Genomic DNA, 6,009 nt, shown 5'->3' with positions numbered 1-6,009 from the left:
TATATGTATTATTTTTTGTATGTATGTATATTATTTTTTGTACATATATACACACATATATATAGTTTGTATGTATGAATTATAATTGTTTGTATGTATGTATGTATTATTTTTTTAATATATTATTTGTAGTAGTTTTTTTAGTATATATTTGTTGTATATTATTCTACTATTGTTTTTTATTCTAGTGTATTACTTGGCTTAAAAGATTCTAGTATTATTTTTAGAGCACTCCAACACTTTCATTTGTAGTAGTACTAGTAGTAGTATATAAGTCTCTAATATATGTTCTAGTAGTGTTTAGCCACCAAATTTATTCTAGTAGGGTTTTGTATATATTTTTGTTTCTACTATATATTATTCTAGTATTGTTTTTTATTCTAATGTATTACTTGGCTTAAAAGATCCTAGTATTATTTTTAGAGCACTCCAACACTTTCATTTGTAGTAGTATTAGTGTATTTCTTATCTTATATAGAATATATATATGTATGGTTGCAGACATAGAAATGGCTGACCGTCCTCATGATGATCCTGATTATATGGAAGCTGCCATTCAAAATATAATCGACGACGGTAGTCAGTACTTCGTTGATTACCACGACATCATGCAAGGCAATCCTACTGAGCAACAAGAGGGCAATGCCCCTGAGCAACAAGAGGGCAATGCCCCTGAGCAACAACTTGTCGTGCAACAAGAAGAAAATACTGGCGAGGTATGTAAATGTAAACATATATAAATAATGCATCTCTTACATTAGGTTTTAGACTTATTACTTGGTTATTAATTTAGTATTTTTGTTTCTATATGTACGTGTAGCCTTCTGGATCGACCTCTACGGGGAGAAGCGTACCTCCACGAGGGCCAAAGAAGCCGTTGGAGGGCCGCTATGTAATCTCTGAGTTTGAGATAGCTACAGGCAGACCACTTGGTGAGCATGCAAATAAATATGTTAATCACTGTGGATATATTGTGAGAGATCAAATACCGATCAGTTGTCGTGAATGGAGAGAGAAGCGAGGTGCTCCTGAGATCAGTTTTGTCTCTGATCGTGACAAGGAGTTAGTTTGGAAAGCCGTCACAGACGTTTTCACCTTCGACACCAACGATGAAGAGTTGAAGGTGCGAATTTATGACTGGACTATGAAGAAGATGGCAGTACTCTTCCAGAATTGGAAGAAGTCTTTGTACAATAAATATGTCAAGAAAAACGAGACTCCAGATTTCAACCTCAAGCAATATGTAAAGCTGAGGGCCTTCTGGGATGACTTTGTGCAGTACAAAACATCAGAAGAGGGCGAGGAACGAGCCAATAGAAACAAAGAGAATGCCAGTAAAAAGGCATACCACCATCATATGGGATCAGGTGGTTATAAGAGTGCTGCTCCCAAGTGGGACCGAATGGAACAGGAGATGCTTGCTAGGGGGGTCACACCCGAGACAATAGCAAAGAATTGGAGCGAGCGCTCCAAGCATTGGTTCTACGGTCATGGGGGAAGCGTGGACCCAGACACCGGGGCGCTAGTTTGGGGCCAAGAAATCTCTAGAGCAGCAGAGAGACTAGTCCGTGCACGAGAGGCGGTTCAGTCTGGTGAGTTCAGGCCTAACAGGGAGAAGGATGAACTCACCTATGCGCTTGAAAATCCTGAGCACGGTGGGCGTACGAGAGGCTATGGGGCAGTTCCGTGGCTGCAATCATTCCAAGCCGATCAAGATACCTACAGAAGCCGCCAGAGAAAGAAGGATGAGGAGGCAGAGCGGATCCGCCGCCTGGAAGCTTTTGTTCTGCAGTCACAAGAGCGCGAGAAAGCTCGTGAAGAATGGATGCAGGCAGAGATTCAAAGGCAAGTGCAAGCAGCACTTAGTCAAATGACGAAAGGGCAAGGTACATCACAGCCTGAGGTCAATGTTAGCCCCCCAGGCCAGTTGAAAAGCAGCTGCGCATCCACGGAAGTACCAACCATTCAGGATGACACGAAGCTACACTTCCCCGTGGATGATGTCACAGAGGCTTTTACTACCTGTGAGCTGCATGTACCAGATGGGAATGCCACCAAAAAGGTGGCTATCGCTGTTGTCAACCCTATCGACCGAACGGGCACTCCAAGAATCCATAATCGACCAGTACCTGGTGGATATGCTAGCGTCTCGGTTGATAGGGTTGAGAAAGGTTGTGGCAATGTGCCACTAGACATAGAAGGGGGAGACGGAGAGAAGACCTTAGGTGAAGCTGAGAAGACATTTATTTGTTGGCGCAAGCGCTTCATAATTATTCCTCAGCATAGGTTTGTGTGTGATTTTACTTCTTATATTATTTATTATGTATTGAAATTTAAAAAAAGTTTACTCACAAAACTTGTAATTGTTTTCTTTGCAGGGACTCCTCCAACCTAAGTCCAGTTCTCTCCCCAGCGCATCATAGTGCTGCGGGCGGTGACAATGCTGGATCTCCTCCAACACCTGCGGCGGCCACACCGACCCCGCCACCGCCTCCACCACGGTCTCCACCTCCTCCACCGAGGTCTCCAACTCCTCCACCGCGTTCTCCAAGTCCTCCACCGCGTTCTCCAACGCCAAAAAGATCGGCCCCACCCCCTCCACCGCCTGCACCGCCCTCTCCAAAGAGTGCACGGTCGGTCCCCTCGCCTCCAAAGCGAGGTAGTAAGAAGCGGTCCGTCCAAGAAGGACCGAAGTCATCGGTCCCACCTCCAAAGAAGGCTGCCTCAGCAAAGAGAGCTAAGACGCCAGAAAAATTACCTTACGAAAAGAGTGAAGAGGAGGTAATTGCTACATCTAAAGCTGAGGTCCAACAATTTTTTGATAAAATAAAGGAGGAAAGGAAAAAACGGCTTAACCCAGAAAAGCCGTACTTTTATGTGAAGCCATCGGAACTGAGGCAGAAGGTGGCGGACCATCAAAAGAAGCAACGCGAAGCTCAGAAAAAGCCAGCACTTTCGGACTATGAGCGGTCTCTGGTCAAGTCTTCACAGCCTACTAAGAAGAGAGTAGGAAAGGGGGTCCCACAGCTCGGAGAAGTATCAAAACCGGTGCCCCCTTTGATTGTGTCAAATCAATACGGCTCAAATGAAGACTTGATGCCAAAGAAATCCTTAGCGTTGTCTGAGCTAGACTCGCTTGAGAGTTACTTTGGACAGAGCGGTTTAAATATAGAAGAAATTACCGCCATTCTTGGATGTCATACATTTGAAAAAGCCGAGGTAGTTGATCAATGGAGGGCAAGATATGAACCGGGCAGGAGTCTATTCGACCCTAAGCGTTTACACGAGCTCGGCACACAAATGTTTGCAATAAACAAATGGTGCATTGAGGCGTCTAAAAGGGGAGAGAATTGGATTTCTGTTCGTATTAGACAACATCACTACTTCCGTGGAGATGACCTCATATACGTGCAGTTCGAAGAATTGCACCAATTATGCCACCTCGACGCTCTTGACAAATCTCTTGTCAGCTGCTTTTGTCTGTAAGTATTTTTCCTTTTTATTATACTTCTAACTTTTTTAATTACATGTATATAATCCTTACACACTTAGGATTTGTATGTATATATGCAGGCACCAAATGAGAGAGCTCAGAATGAGAAATGACAATAGTATTGGGTTCGTTGACCCTTATATTGTTTTCAAGGCTCCGCAGGCAGTGTGGACAGCAGATTATGAGACAGAAATCTGCACCAATCTTATGAGGTTCTTTGTAAACCAAAAAGAAAAACAAAAAATACTCTTCCCCTTCAACTTCGAGTGAGTTATATAGTTATTAAGTGCATGCATATTTTATTTTACATTATAGGACTGACCCTATATATGTGTGTGTAAACAGCTTTCACTGGATACTCATGGTCATTGAAATTCTCAAGAACCGATTGATAATCTTTGACTCAATGAGAAAACCACAAGAAAATTATCAACAAATGGTAAACATTATTCAAAGGTACGTAATGTCGATCTCAGCTACAAAAATATCATAATATGACTCTGTAATTATTAGTTCACGATCCACAATGGCTGTGTATAGGGTTTGGGAAAGATTCATTGACCATGAACATCTCAGTGGATGTAAAGCGCCGCTTAACATAATACATCCACAAGTAAGTTCTACTAGCTAACAAACTTTCGGTAACTTTTAGCCTTCTTATTGTCGTGGTTATGAATATTTTTATATATATATACATCGTACAGTGGTGTTTAAGACAAGAAGGAGGGAACAATCTATGTGCATATTATGTGTGCAAATTCATGATGGCACAAGTCAATCAAACACCCACAGAGACGCTCAGAGTACGTTACATGTCTCTTTTCATTATCTCCTGAATTATATTGAATAACTTAGATAACTAATACCTTTTTTATTTATTTCAAATTAAAGACGGAATGGCTGAGGGAAAAGGTCCTACAACAAGACCGAATCAAAGCTATCCAAGAGACGATAGCAGGATTTCTCCGCGACCAAGTGATCAATCCAAACGGCGAGTTTCACTTCAACGGCAACGAAACTCTTATACCAAACAACGATGATCATTTGTATCGTTTGTAGACATTGGGAGAACAAACTCTATGTATATATGTGTTACGAATTTTGTACATATAAAACTATATATATATAAAGCTTTTTACATATCTATTTAATTTTTGATGTGGTCTATTCATTTTATTATAGGCAAAGCTTAACTATTAAGCTTAGCCTACAATTTTCATTTATATATGCTTAATATGCGTGTAATATAAATATATTATTGTATCAGCAAAACATGTATTGAAAAACCTATTATTATATATTATATATAAACAATAAACAGAACCGAAGAAGTGAACCAAAAAAAAAAGAAAAAGAAACCATTTAACACCGGTTGGTAATACCAACCGGTGTTAAAGGGTCCTGCAACGTGGCAGCTCTGGCAGGACCCTTTAACACCGGTTGGTGTTACCAACCGGTGTTAAAGGGGGGCTTTAGCCCCGGTTAACGGAACCGGGACTAAAGGGTGGGCCTTTAGTCCCGGAAGGGCAGCACCGGCTCGGGAACCGGGGCAACAGGCCCTTCCCGACCGGTGCTAATGCCCGAACGTGTGGCAGTGTTAACTAGATCATCTAATTTGAGCCCTGAAAATCACTACAAGTAGTTGCAAAGCATCCGCCTTCCTTATGTTCTTAAATTACTTGGCTAGAGCATCTAAATTTAGGCCGGAACAAAACCTAATATACAGCAAGGACCAGTACGAAAAGTAGATAAAGGAAAAGCAGGTGGGCTGACAGTGACACCATTGCTAACTTCTACACTACCCAAGCAACAGTTTTCTATCATTTCCTCTGGAATTGCCGGACAATGACAGCCTTAGGATAATCGGATCCGAGCTAGCAATACAAGGCGTCCCCTTCACTGAACAGCGCGGCAAAGCCATGACATATTATTCCTTTAATTTATTTTGTGAAAGAGCTGTTGCATATTTATTCTCAGTAGGCAAATGGGCCTGTTCGCTTGCGATGCTAGAAATCTGCCATGTACACGCACGTGCTACTTGGTCTAGGTTACTGTTTGGCTCTGTAGTTGCCTGACAGGAAGCATTCAAGCAACTCCCATATGCATAAATTCAAAAGTTAACCATATATTATTGCACAGTAAAATTGTCACTCTTTACTATCCAAGCATCTTCTCCTTTATTGGACTCATCAGAATTGATTGTTAAATAATTATTGGAATGGTAAATCAATCAATCACTACTACATCAAAATTGAGCTCCTGAGGTCACAGTTGCTGCACGAGTTTGGCTTGGTGGAACTAGTGCACCAAAATATAGCCGTACCAAGGCTTGTCACATGCTAGCAACATGGCGCCTACTGGAAACCAGAAGTTCAAGGTTGGCGGCATCTTCTCGGATATGTTGTGCTGGCTACACATCCTGGTTGGTCTGTGTTAATTAGTTTACAAGGGCGGCCTGGCTGATCATCTCTACAAATGACCCACTAATAGACAACATTTGGTAGAGGAGATAGACC

The sequence above is a fragment of the Sorghum bicolor genome, chromosome 2 (genome assembly GCF_000003195.3).
Source record: "Sorghum bicolor cultivar BTx623 chromosome 2, Sorghum_bicolor_NCBIv3, whole genome shotgun sequence".
In the NCBI taxonomy this organism is placed as follows: domain Eukaryota; kingdom Viridiplantae; phylum Streptophyta; class Magnoliopsida; order Poales; family Poaceae; genus Sorghum; species Sorghum bicolor.
Note: the sequence above shows the minus strand (reverse complement) of the source record.